Below are 14,612 nucleotides of genomic sequence, written 5' to 3'. Positions count from 1 at the left end.
GTCCCTCTCTATTCTCTTTTTTTGGAACCAGATTTGGGAATCATAATTTTGCATATTTCAATTTTGATTTTTTGACTTTTGTTTTTTTCTATTTTCATTGTTTTAGTCATCGCACATAGTAACTTACTTTCCTTAGAATCAGTTCATATATATATATATGTATGTATATATATATATCTTTTTATGTTTATATTTGCCATGAATATTTTCTTACAGAGTTATAATTTTCCATTTCATTCATGTACCTCTCAGCCATCCCACAACTGATGGACATTTGCTTTGTTTCAAGTTCTTTGCTACTACAAAAAAATTCTGCTATAATTATTTTTATGTAGACCTCTTCAGCTCTGTGTCTATAAGTAGAATTTTTAGCCAAAGCATATGAATATTTTTAATCATTTCTTCCAAATAGCTGTCCAGAATGATTAGACCAAATATCTCCACCAATACTACACTGTGATCATTTTTCCAATTTTCTTCAACATTGATTATTCCCATAATTTTTTATTTTTGCCAGCTTTTTACTTAAAAGATAAAACTGCAGACTTTCATTTGTGCTTATTATTAGCAATTTTGAGCATCTTTTATGTGTTAATATAGCTCACAATTCTTTTGAGAACTCTTTCTTCATATCCTTTGACTAGTTATTTTCTGGGGAATAGCTTTTGTCTTATATATTTATCTGATTTACTTGCACATATTGGATGCCAGATACTTATCAGACATGCTGACTACAAACATATCTATTCCTTAACTGACTATTTCCCTTCTTGTCCTGGTTGCATTTTGTTTTTGTTCATAAAAAGCTTTTCAATTTCATATAAATGAAATTATCTTTTGTATCTGTTGCAACTATCTCCATGACTTGTTTAGTTAAAAATTCACACTCTAGACAAAGCTGTGAAAGGCACATGATCTGGTTCTCTTCTGATGTTTTTTATATTATGATCTCTTATCCTTAGGTTGTATATCTATTCTGAGTTTACTTCAGTTTTCTAAATGAATGAATATAAAAGTATTTATTCAATGTTTATGATGTACTGAGCACTGTTCTAATTGTTGAGGATAGAAACACATAGAGAAAATAGTCACTGTCCTCAAAGGCATGTATATTACAATGGAGGCATCAACACATATAAGGAAATAGTGCCCAGGGAAGGACATTTTGATTTGCAAAGTTACAGGAATGGTGAGTGGAATCATATGAAAATAAACTGAAATAACCTTTTCAAAAGTGAAGACAGAGTTTTTATTATTGTTACACAATTTGAAAGGGGGAAAGAAAGAGTGCTCCCCCAGTATCAATATGTTGGTTAAGGGAGGAGACAGCTATATTTTGTAGCTATTTTGATTGGAATTACCCTTTTAATTTTTTTCTACTTGCATGTTATTGTGAAATAGAAAGATTGTTTATATAGTAGATAGAGAGCCCACATCAAAGCCAGGAAAACCTTTGTTCAGGTCACAGTTCTGACAAATATTGGCTTTGTGATTTAAGTGACAAGTCACTTCACTTCTCAGGGTTCTATGCAACTCTTTAAAATTTTAGGCTTTAGAAATGATTCTGATGCTAATTAGTAGGAGGATTTCTTCACCTTGGAGTTTCCTATATCAATGCAATCAAAAGTCTAGTGCCTGTACCTTATTTTGTAACCTCCTACTTTGCAAAAATTCTCATTCTTATTATTTTCTTTTCTAAATAAACTATATCATCAGCAAATGGAAGTGATTCTGGTGCCTTTTAACCTACATTAAATCATTTAATTAGTTCCTCTTGTCTAATTGCTATTAATAGCTTTTCTAGAATTATGTCAAATAACAGTTGGTGTGGTAGGGACACTATACTAACCTCTCCCCCCACCCCCATACAAGTTTAACTAATTTTTCCTTAAAAGCTATTGAGATCTTCCTAATAGATCCACTCATTTGGATCAGGATACTAAATGCTCAGAATGTTGACTTCACTTTCTCACCACCTGAGCACAGAGCAGCAAAAAGATACTCTGATATTTGAGTGTTGGATCACAATGGATAATTCAGGCAAGGCAATTACTCTCAGCTGAATGAACTGGAGGTGATCTCGATGCTTGTACTTTTTTAGTATCTTCCTGCTATGGCTAGATAAATTTCTTTTTGTTAAATGCTGAATGACTTATGAGTATCTTGCTTTGTTCCAATACCGAACATAAACAATCATGGGACTGGCCTGAGTCAAGGCCATAACAGAAGAGTGAGGAAATGGGGCATCTTTCTCTTCCAATATTTAGTGGGAAATTTTCTAATCCTCCTCCCACTAAATATAATAATCATTTCATAGCTTTTTATGTTAGATAAGTTATCATATTAAAAAGATCCTTTCGTACCTAAATCTAATTTTTCACCCTGTACAAAAGACTATTGTTCTTTGTCATAGGTTTTTACTGCATATCTTGATAACATCATATCATTTAGAATGCTTTTGCTTTTAATATGATTAATTATGTGAACTGTTTTTCTTTTGTTGAACAATCCTTGTAACTCTGATATAAATCTAACTTGATGATAATAAAGGATTTTTGGATAAATTGCTGTAATCTCTTTGCCAGGATTTTATTTTTAAAATTTAAATCAATATTCATTAATGACATTGGTCTATAGTGTTCTCTCTTTGTTTTATCTTTGTCTGGCTTAGATGTTAGATGATATTGATCCAAGTTGCTTAAGGTTTGCCAATTTTGTTAGTTTTTACAAAGAATGAGGTATTAATTTTTCAAAAAATCAGTTTTCAACTACTTTTTGTTTTTGTATGAACCTTTATTTTTTAATGCATTTTTTAAGGAATGTAATTTTCTCCTCAGGACTTCTTTAGATCTCTCCCAAAATATTGGTATTTTATCTTACCCTTTTCATAATATATCACATAATTATTTATTGTTTCTACAATTTGTTCTTTGGCCCACTCTTTTAGGATTTTGTTATTAAGTATCTCTATAGGTTCAAGTCTTTTGCTTCTGTCTCCTATATTGATTATGGTGTTTATTGGATGATGGTCTGTAAAAGGTGTTTAGTATTTATACTTTTAAATATTTAATTATATTTTCTTTGTGCCTTTGTACACAGGCTATTTTGTACGTGTTCTATGTTATAATGAGAAATAGGTATATTCTTGGCATTCCTATGCAGAATGTGATGTCTTTTAGCTCCTTTCCAATAGTTGACTCAGTTATCTTTTTTTATTAATCTTTTAATTAATTTTGTCCATCTTTGAAAGAGGAATATTAATGTTTTCTACTATTTTTGTGTTACAGTGTCTTTTTGCAATTCAGTTAACATTGTTTTGTGAATTTAAATGTAATTTGGTGCATATATATTATATATGTATACATAAATATGTATGCATACACACATATATGTATCTAAAATGTCCTTTCAGCATAATAAAATAACCTTGTTTATTAATATTATGCATTTTTGTTTTTGCTTTGATGAACAGTATTATTGCAATGTCTGAATTTTTTTTCATTTTACTCAATTGATAGTAAGTTTTGTTCCAGTGTCTCATTTTGATTCTCTGTGGGTCTTTGCTTTTTAAGATTCATCTATGTGTTGCATGTATTTTAAACAACTGATTGTGGGGTTTTGTTCTCTTATCATTCTATCATTTTCTCATGTTTCACCAAATTCTTGAATCCATTCACATTAAAAAATATGTTAGATTTTTGCTTTCCTTCATTTGTTTCTTAAATCATTTCTTCTAAAATTTATTTAACATTTTTATTAAAGTCAATACATTGTCCTTGTGTTTTGTTGTTTAAACTGCTTTGAGGCAACTGTTTCCATAGGCTCTCTTCCCTCTCCATTCTCACTCCTGTTTGATTATCCTTTCCCTGATTTGGGGTTTACTTGAAATATTTATTTTTCCTTTAATTATCTATTTCTTCCCCTATTTAGTCTCCTCTGTTTCCCCTGTTAGTTAAATGGTTAATTCAAAATATCCCGACCTCTCATCTCTTCCAACTTCTTATGCTTGTTGTTGTACAGTCATCTTCAACACTTCATGATCTCGAGGACCATGCTTTCCACGGGGTTCTCTTGGCAAAGATACTGGAGTGGTTTACCATCTTATTCTCCTGTGGATTAAGATGAACAGAGGTTAAGTGATGTGCTCAGGGTCACATAGCTAGTAATTGTCTGAGGTCAGATCTGAACTTGTGTCTTTTTGACTCCAGGTCTAGTACTCTATCTACTGAGCCATTTAGTTGCCCTTTCTTATGTTTTCCAGTTTTTCATATTTACTAAACTTTTTTAAAGAAGCTTTTCTTTGTTTCATTCTCTTTGTTAATTCTCTTCCCTTGCATTCTTTTCTGAAACTTGATTTCTCTGAATCCTGTATTCTTATTCATTCTTTTTTTTATTCTCTCTTTGATCCTTATTGGAATTAAGGCTTCTGAAATATTTGGTCTGAGCTGCCTCTTCTGTTCAATTTCTATTTATTGCCCCATTATTTCTTTATTTTTCTGTGCTTCACTCTTAGAAAACATAAAAATGAATGTTCATTAACGACAGCGGAGTAGAAAGAGGACCTCCGTGGGACTCTGACTCCCACCACCTCCAATTCATATAAAAGGGGACTCTAAACAAACTTTGAAGTTACAGAACCCACAAAATGACACAAAAAGCTAACTTCCCACTGAGGACAACCCAGCAGGCCTGCAGGAATTGGCCAGCGCAGTTCTCTGGGAGCTGAGCCCAGCCCCATGAGGAGGTTTTAGCCCCAGGGCGGGCCTGACCAACCATCCACTGGAGGGACTCCAGGTTCCCATCAGCTGTGGTGATCCAGAATTATCAACACATAGATGTAAGGACAAAGTGAAATGTCAGTGCAATGTGGACTTTGGGACCCAGTAGTTGGGAGTGCATATGCTTCCCCCCAACCCCCCCAGCAAGAAGCCACTGAGGGCTGAGGCACAGCCTCCCCCATGTGGAAGCTTCAGCTACTGGCCTGCACAGTGTAGGGGGACCAAGCAACCAATCTGAGGGGTAATCACTCTTGTTTTAACTTGCTTGGATCTGGATTGCAGTCTAGGGTGGAGGTCCTGGGGTGGGTGTCAAGCTTGCCAGAGTGTGTGGAGGTCTCAGAAAGGGCACCCATCTAATACCTCCAGCAGCTGAGAAAACCCCAGCATTTGGGACAAAAGCTCCCCTGTCTGGTGGCAGAGTCCTTCTGTGTCAAAAAGCCCAGGGGTCAAGTGACTGAGGGGTGACCTGACCAGGAAAAGGAAACAAAGTAGACAGAAGATTCCAACATTAGACTCTTATTTTAGGGACAAAAGGAGCAAAGCATGGAACAGGAGGAAGATAGTGAAGTCAGAACTCCTACACCAAAAGCTTCCAAAAAAATACAAGCTGGTTACAGGTCATAGAGGATCTTAAGAAGCAGATAAGAAAAGTGGAGGAAGAGAAATGAGAACGATGTAAGAAAATTATGAAATGAGAGTCAACAGCCTGACTGAGGAAAATAATACCTTAAAAAACAGACTAATTCAAATGGCAAAAGAGGCTCAAAATGCAATGTGGAGAGGAATGCTTTAAAAAGTCGAATTTTCCAGATGGAAAAAGAATCTCAAAAGCTCACTGAGAAGAATCATTGCTTCAGAATTAGATTGGAGCAAATGGAAGCTAATGACTTGATGAGAAATCAAGATGCTGTTAAACAGATCCAAGCAAATGAAAGAATAGAAGGCAATGTGAAATATCTCATTGGAAAAACCACTGACCTGGAAAATAGATCCAGGAGAGATAATTTAAAAATTATTGGACTACCTGAAAGCCATGATCAAAGATAGAACCCAGGAAACATCCTCCAAGAAATTATCAAGCAAAACCACCCTGATGTTTTAGAACCAGAAGGTAAAATAGAGGTTGAAAGAATCCACCGGATCACCCCCTGAAAAAGATCCCAAAAAGAAAACTCCTAGGAATAGTATAGCCAGGTTCTGAAATTCCCAGATGAAGGAGAGAATACTACAAGCAGCCAGGAAGAAACAAGTTGAGTATTGTGGAAATACAATCAGGATAACTCAGGATCTGGCAGCTTCTACCCTGAGGGATTGTAGGGCTTGGAATATGATATTCCTGAGGTCAAAGGAGCTGGGATTAAAAATAAGAATCACCTACCCAGCAAAACTGAGTATCATGTTTCAGGGAAAAATATGGTCATTCAGTGGAATAGAGGACTTCCAAGCATTCTTGCTGAAAAAACCAGAGTTGAATAGAAAATTTGACATTCATATACAAGAAGTAAGAGAAGCATGAGAAGGTAAACGGAAAAGAAATCATAAGGAACATGGGAAAATGATAATTGTAACTGATGAAACTTTTCTCAGTATGAAAATAGTTGAATGGAATATGTGTGTGTGTGTGTATATATGTATATATATATATGTGTGTATGTGTGTGTGTGTGTGTCTATATTGGAGGGTATATGGGCATATGAATACATATGTGAATGTGTGTATATATGTTTACAGGTATACATAAATAGAGGGCACAGGACCAATTTAATAGGAAGGGATGATACTTAAAAGGTGAAATCAAGAGGTGAGAGAGGAATATAATGAGAGGAGATGGGGAGAGACAGAATGGGGTAAACTATCTCATATAGAAGAGGCAAGGGAAAATGGTTACAAAGGAGGGGAAGAATAGGGCAGCAAAAGGGAATGGGTCCACCTTATTCTCATTGAATTTGGCTCGGGGAGGGAATGACTTACACAGTAAATAGGGTATCTCACCCCACAGGAGAGTGGGGGGGAAGGGGATGAGATGAGGGATGATGGAAGGGAGGGCAGAAAGGGGGGTGGAGGGAAGTTGGAAGCACCCACCTTTGAAAAGGGATGGGATCAAAGTAGAGAATAGAACAAGGGGGAGGTGGGATAGGATGTAGGGAGATATAGTTAGTCTTTTACAATATATCCACTATGATAATATTTTGCATTAGCTACACATGTACAACCTGTATAGAATTGCTTATCTACTCAGCATGGGTGGGTGACAAGGGAGGAAGGGAATGAATCCGGAATTCAAAGTTTTATAATCAAATGTTTAAAAACACACACACACACACAGACACACACAGACACACAGACACACACACACACACAGACACACACACATATATATATATATATATATATATATATATATATATATACTTTTATTAATACTATCCTACATGTAATTAGGAAATGTTATACAGGCACTGGGGCATAGAGATCCACCTGCCCTACTGGAAAAGTCGAAGGGGGTATGGGAGAAGATATGGAAGAGAGCAGATTGGAGGAGGGGATATCCTGTGGGACTGCTATTCTTGGGGCAGTGGGCAGGGGAAAAACAGGGAGAAAATTTGTAACTCAAAATCTGGAGGAAATGAATGATGTAAATTAGAAGTTAATAAAGCATTTGAAAAAAAAAGAAAAAATGCATGTTGATTCAATCCATCAATTAATTGGATGCTTTTGCATGGTAGTAATTATGTATTTCACTGAGTTCTTTTCTATGCCATGTTCATATTCCTTCTCAGTGACCATGTTATCTCATGCCAGTATCCATGGTATGCCCAGCATTCTGTTTGCTACCTTCCCCCAAGATCTCACATATATATCCTTTCTCTTTGGCCAAAATGTTGCCTATGGAAGAATATCATCATCATCATACAAGGTAACCTACCTATTCACAAGACCCCTCTCAGATTAAACTCATCATTTGATCTGTATGCCTCATATACATGCATCTCTTCTCTCCTGTGAGTGTTCTTCTGCAGGACCTCTTCCTCATCTCTATGTTGATATTCATTCCTTTTAAATTCAATAACCTGTTGTCTCTCCCATTCTCCCAGACTATTCTTTCTTAAGGGAAGGCAATAGGAATCAATGTATTTTTTCCTGTTCGCTTGTGGAATTGATTCACATGAATTTCTCATTTCTTTTTTCCACCACATCCTTGTGTCACTTTTAATCACTTCCCAGTACTTCTTCCCACTCTCAATTCCATTCTGCAAAATACATTGATTCCCCCTATAGGAGGGAGCAAGGGTTTAGTCCATGGTTCTTCAGTTCTAGTCTTCTTTTATTCTCCTTCGTGTACAGGTGAATGAAATGACTAGTCCTTTAATATCATCTCTAGTGTTTTTCAGAGAAATGACTTAGTATATATATACATATATATATATGTATATATATATATGTATTATAGTGAAAGATACATTTCTTTGTGGGGCTGACTCACTCCATATGCCTATCTACTTGATCAAATATAGGTAGATCATCCTTTAATTATGTTTTGCCCAGGCATACCTTGAAAGGACTAAAATCAATTGCAGTACTAAGCCTTTATGTTCTTCTACAAACTTGAAATTCTTAGATATCAGCTGTAGGTTAACAGTTGCATAGTTTTATTTTAAGTCTTGAACAAACAACACTAAGTTCCATTATGAATTTCAATGTTATGCTAATTAAGCTTTGCAATTTTATTGCTGTTATTAAGGTTAATATACTATTATTTGTAATATTTCACTATAACTACATTTGCTATTAATAGTTGGGAAATGAAATGGATCAATAAAGCTTCTATATTGTTTGCATGTTTACATTATTAAAAATGTAATAAGTCAGGAAAAATTCATAACAGGGAAATCTATTAGGTGATGTAGTCATTTTTCAAGCAAAATGGTGGGAACCCTACTGTTAGGGTCATTTAGAATTGGACTAGAAAAAGCCTCTAGGAATTCTACAGAAAAATCTAATGTTGAAACAGAATGGCCTCAATGACCTAATAGAATTTTCATCTTTAAACCTTTCAGATGGCTTGCTGTAGCTGATATATATCAAAATAGCTTTCCCTTCCTAGACTGTCTACATTTTAAATAAGAATTTAACCACTTCAGAGAGGCAGACACTGTTTTAGATGTTAGGGATGCAACTACAACAATAGAGAAATTCCTGACCCTAAAGAGCTTACATTCTATTGAAGGGAAACAACATGAACACAGAGAAATAAGCAGAAAATATTTTACATGTAAATAATTAATTTAAGTAAATAATTAAAACTAAATAAGTTTCCTGGAGCTGAAAAAGGGGATGATCAAAGAGATAAGGAAGAGAGGGTAGATTAAGGACACAAGTAGAGTTTGGCTTTAATTGAGAGGAGGACTTCCTCTTTCTCTGAGACTGAAACAAATTAGGAATAGACATGGTTAGAAAATAATTCTTAAAAAGATCTTTGTGTTTTAGTGGATCACAAACATATAGGTTAGCAATGTGATGGAGCAGCTGAAAAGCTAATGCAGTCATGGACTTTATCAGAAGAGACAAGACTTACAAGAATACGGAGATGATAGTCATACTGTACTCTGTCTTTGTCTAACCTCATTTGGGGTAATTGTTCAATTCTGAAAGTCATAGTTGAAGAAAAATATTGATAAGCTGGAGTGTCCAGAGGAGGGCAATGGGGATGGTGAAGGGTCTTGAGTCAATATTGTATAAAGATTGTCTAAAAGAATCAGGTATGTTTAGCCTAAGGAAAAGAAGATTCAAAGTGAGGATCTATGTGATGTATTTCTTCAAGTATTAGAAAGGCTATCAAACTGATGAAGTATTAGGTTAATTTTGCTTGGCCCTAGAGGACAGAACAAAGAATAATTGGAAGTTGCAAAGGTCAAAATTTAGATTTGATGTTCAAGAAAAATTCTCTAACAATTAGAACAAAAGTTCTCCTTCCAGGGTGACCTACCACTGGTGAGGCAGTTTGTAGTGGAGATACCTTTCGTATATGAACTGGGTTAGATGGTTGCTGAGCTTCCTTTCAAATCTCAAATTCTATGATAATGAGGTTTGAATAAGAGATGACATAAAGGTGATCTGAAGTATAGAACTGGGGAGAAGAGAGAGTTCATGATGGCCAGCCTTAATTTCTTGGGTTTTAAAAAAATTTTATTTATTTACTTTTAGTATACAACATTCAATTCCACAATCCATTGAGTTTCAAATTTTCTCCTCCTCCCTCTCCTGCCTCCTTTCCCCTTGCCCCCATGGTGGCATGCAATAAAATATAGGATCTACAAATACCTTCACATTAAACATTAATCAGGTTTTAAAGAAGGATTATCACCAATGGAGTGAAAAATGAGAAAGAGGAAACAAAATAAAATAAAACAACAAAAAAGAGAGAGAGCAAGTAGTTTGCTTCAGTCTGCATTCAGACTCTGTAGTTCTTTCTCTGGATGTGGATATCTCTTTCCATCATGAGTCTTTTGGAGTTGTCTTATAATCTTTCATTGCTGAAAGGAGCCCAGTCTATCAAAGTTATTTGTCACACATACGTTGTGTCTATAATTGTGTACAAATTTCTTCTGGTTCTGCCCTTCTCACTCAACATCAATTTATATGTCTCTCCAGGTTATTATGAAGTCTGTCTGGTCCTCATTTCTTATAGCACAATAGTACTCCATTACATTCATATACGACAACTTGTTTAGCCCTTCCCCAACTGATGGGCATCCCCTTAATTTCCAATTCTTTGCCACCACAAAAAGAGTTTCTATAAACATTTTTGTACATATGGGTCCTTTCCCCACTACTATGATCTCTTTGGGATACAACCCTAGAAGTGGTATTGCTGGGTCAAAGGGTATGCACTTATTTATAGCCCTTTGGGCATAGTTCCAGATTGCTCTCCAGAATGTTTGAATTAGTTCACAACTCCATCAACAATGCATTAGTGTTCCAATTTTTCCAAATCCTCTCCAGCATTTATCATTTCCCTGTTTTGTCATCTTAGCCACTCTGACTGGAGAGATGTGGCACCTCAGAGTTGTTTTGATTTGCATTTCTCTAATCAATAGTGATTTAGAGCATTTTTTCATATGCTTATAGATATCTTTAATTTCTTCCTCTGAAAACTGCCTGTTTGTATCCTTTGACCATTTATCAATTGGGGGATGACTTGTATTCTTATAGATTTGACTCAATTCTCTGTATATTATAGAAGTGAGGCCTTTATCAGAGACACTGGTTGTAAAAATTCTTTTCCAATTTTCACTTCCTTCTTAATCTTGGTTACATTGGCTTTGTACGAAACTTTTCAATTTAATGTAATCAAAATTATCTATTTTGCATTTTATAATGCTCTCTCTTGTTTGGTTGTAAAATCTTCCCTTCTCCATAAATCTGACAGGTACACTATTCCTTGCTTTCCCAGACTGCTTACAGCTTCAGCCTTTGTACCTAGATTGTGCACCTATTTTGACTTGATTTTGGTATACAGTGTTAGATATTGGTCTATACCCAGTTTCTAACATACTATATTCCAGTTTTCATCAGTTTTTGTCAAATAATGAATCTTATCCCCAAAACTGGGGTCTTTGGGTTTATCAAACAGTAGATTACTATAGTCATTGACTTTTGTGTCTTTTGTACCTAATTTATTCCACTCATCCACTACTCTATTCCTCAGCCAGTACCAAGTAGTTTAGATGACTGTTGCTTTATAATTGCTTAATTCCTTCATGAAGTATAGGGTAAGGTTCCTAGATGAGAGGGAGGGGAATGAAAATGGTGTAGGTGATGAAGACAAATGAAAAGATTTGGAATAGATTCTATGAGGGGGTGTGTGTAGAGAAAGACAATTGTTTGTTCTTTGTTTTCAAAGAGCACCAGTGACATCATGGGTGATGTCTTGACTTGGGTAAATTATATTAAAGTGAGGTAGAGTTGCACAAAGTCTTCAGCATCGCCTTCTCTTCCAGAGTCAATGAAGTCCTTTGGCAAAACAAAACCGGTGATTTTCTGATCAAGCTCTAAGAGCTCCACAGATCCTGTACCAGCTGTCTTCATGGCCTTTGGAACAAATTATTCTCATCTACCCATTCTGCTGGGGAAAGTCTTCACATGCTCAGGGTAGACACTGCCCTAACTCATTGACAGGTTTGAAGCTTATTGATTACCCTCATCCTGCTTTAACCTGTCTTGCCAAGACAGTTTACTGGGGTTTGGCTCCTGCATATACTACAGTTTATTAGAGCCACAGGTTGAATCGGGCAGATACCAAGGGTGGATGAGCAGTCCTGAAAAAGGCTCAGAAATCCCTCATACCAGAGGTGCTAATCTTCCTGAACATTCCATACACCCCAGAGAGGTAATTAGGAAATAGTAAAAGAATTGGCAAGTGAATATTAAGGTCTTGTTAAGCTTACAGAACATAAATTTTTAGTCAATCCAATTTAGAACCTGGGATTTAAGTATTTACTAGCAAGAACAGTTCCTCAAGTTAAGCTCTTGAGAAAGAATTCTTTTTTTTTTTTTGAGGAGTAGAAGAGACCCAACCCTGATCTGCATCTCCTATCCTCCCCTCCTTAATAGGAGAAGGACCTTGTGAGACTTAGAGGACCAGAGGATTTGGAAGGAATTGGTGTCCTAGTTCTAGAACATTCCTAAAACAGCATGGATTGATGGAAATGTCTGAATCGGCAGTTCTGAATGAACTAGATACACTGAAGAAAAGTTTTGGGATGCTACAAAGAGCCCAGAGGACAAATAGCACCACACCTAAAAGCAAATTCATAAATACCTTACAAGGGGAAGAAAATAATTTTCACCAATCAGGAGTTTTGACTAGTCTCGGTCTCAATGTCCTCAACCATAAAAATGTAAAATTTAGCGTATATAATCTACAAGGTTACTTCTAACTGTAAATATATGGTCCTGTGATCTTTGATTTCAAACACAAGTAAGAGTAAGGAATGAGACAAATCTGAATGTGACTCAGGGTGCCAACTGAATGTTGAAGGCAATATTTTTTTTTCTTTTCAAGCCTTCAGGAGGCTTTGTTTCTACAAATACTGGCAAACAGACAGCTAAAGCAGGGCTTAGTACATATTTTTCTTTAAAATATTTCCATGGCCCAGTGCTTCCAAAATGCCACTTTAAATGTGATGCCATCTACTTAATTATATAGGTTATACCAGAGTGAGGTAGTGAGCCAGGGACACTTATTCATACAACAAAAGAGAGATGCAAGAAATATTTGGCACTGATTTGGGCTAATTCATCTGCATTCAGCCCCAATGAATTCAAATTTAAAAACCAATTTCCAGTATGCCCTCCCTAGCCAATGCTCTATTTACTGTGGGCTCCAGCAACTAGGGAAAGCTTTGATTTAATTTTGCATCCATTTGTGTTATCTCTCTCAGAACCAGTAGAGTAGCAAGATTAAATCAAGTCTAATCTGTTTGTACGGAAATAAAGAATGGCCTATAATAATGCATCCACCACATACCATTTAACATTGCACTGTAAAAGAGAAGCTCATAATTTCATATACGACTTTTTTCCCCTGTTAATCCTTAGCTTCAGAATTGAAAATATGGGCTGGTGATTGTGGTCCATATTATTGTCCTCTGGATGGTAGTCCCTGATGTCTGTCCTTGTGAACAGGATGATGATGGCTATCCTAGCTGCCCAGACCGAGTAACTTGATTTTGAGATCTGGACTATAACAATAAAATAATTTAATAATTAAAAATAAAATAATAAAATAAAACAATAAAAAGAACTCTTTTCTCCCCTCAAATAGTGGGGAAAAAAGATATTAGGATTCATCTTTCCCCATCTGAACACCAAGAATAGGAGAGTGATCAAAACAGTAACCCCCTCCTAATCACAGACAACCTTCTGTAGAGTTTGACTTGATACCTTTCCTCTATCACTTGAATAAGAAAGATGGCAGAATATTAATGTTATTTCTCCTAATCAGCCTTCAGAGCTAATTTAAAGACAAAGAGGTAACTGCCCCAAGGAGTGTCTAGTTCTAAGGCAAGCAGTGTCTAAAGATCACAGGAGAATGTCCACCAAGTCTCAATGTCAAAAAAAAAAAAACAACTTTATCCACTCGGAGTGACAGAACAGGAAACCTTAAAACAGGCTAAAATGACAGAAGTGGTAAGTGACAAATGTTGGAGGGTATGTGGAAAAATTGGGGCACTAATTTACTATTGGTGGAACTATGAAGTAATCCAACCATTTTGGAAAACAACGTGGAATTATGCCCAAAGTTATTAAACTGCCTATACCCTTTGACCCGGTAATACCACCACTACGTCTGTTTCCCAAGATGATTAGAGGAAAAGGGAAAGAACCTAAAATATTTATAGTAGTTCTCTTTGTGGTGACAAAGAACTGGAAATTGTGGGAATGCCCATCAATTGGGAAATAGCTAAACAAGTTGTGGTATATGATCTTGATGGAAAATTGCTGTGCTATAAAAATGATGAGCTCAATGGTCTTAGAAAAACATACATAGACTTGCATGAAATAATGAAAGGCAAAATGAACAGAACCAAGAGAACATTACATATGGTAACAGCAATATTGTTTTAAGAACAGCTTTGAGTGATTAGGTCATTTTGACTTACAAATATGCAAATTAACTGCAAAGGACATATGAAGAAAGAAGCTATCTGCATCCAGAGAAAGTACTGATAAATAGAAGCACATATAGAATAGTTTTACACATATGTATTTATACACACATATACATAAATATATATAGACATATACATACATGTGTGTTGATATATATAT

This window comes from Petaurus breviceps, unplaced genomic scaffold, assembly GCF_028583685.1.
Source record: "Petaurus breviceps papuanus isolate PSGF00001 unplaced genomic scaffold, PetGlider_PUasm1.0 37, whole genome shotgun sequence".
NCBI lineage: Eukaryota > Metazoa > Chordata > Mammalia > Diprotodontia > Petauridae > Petaurus > Petaurus breviceps.
Note: the sequence above shows the minus strand (reverse complement) of the source record.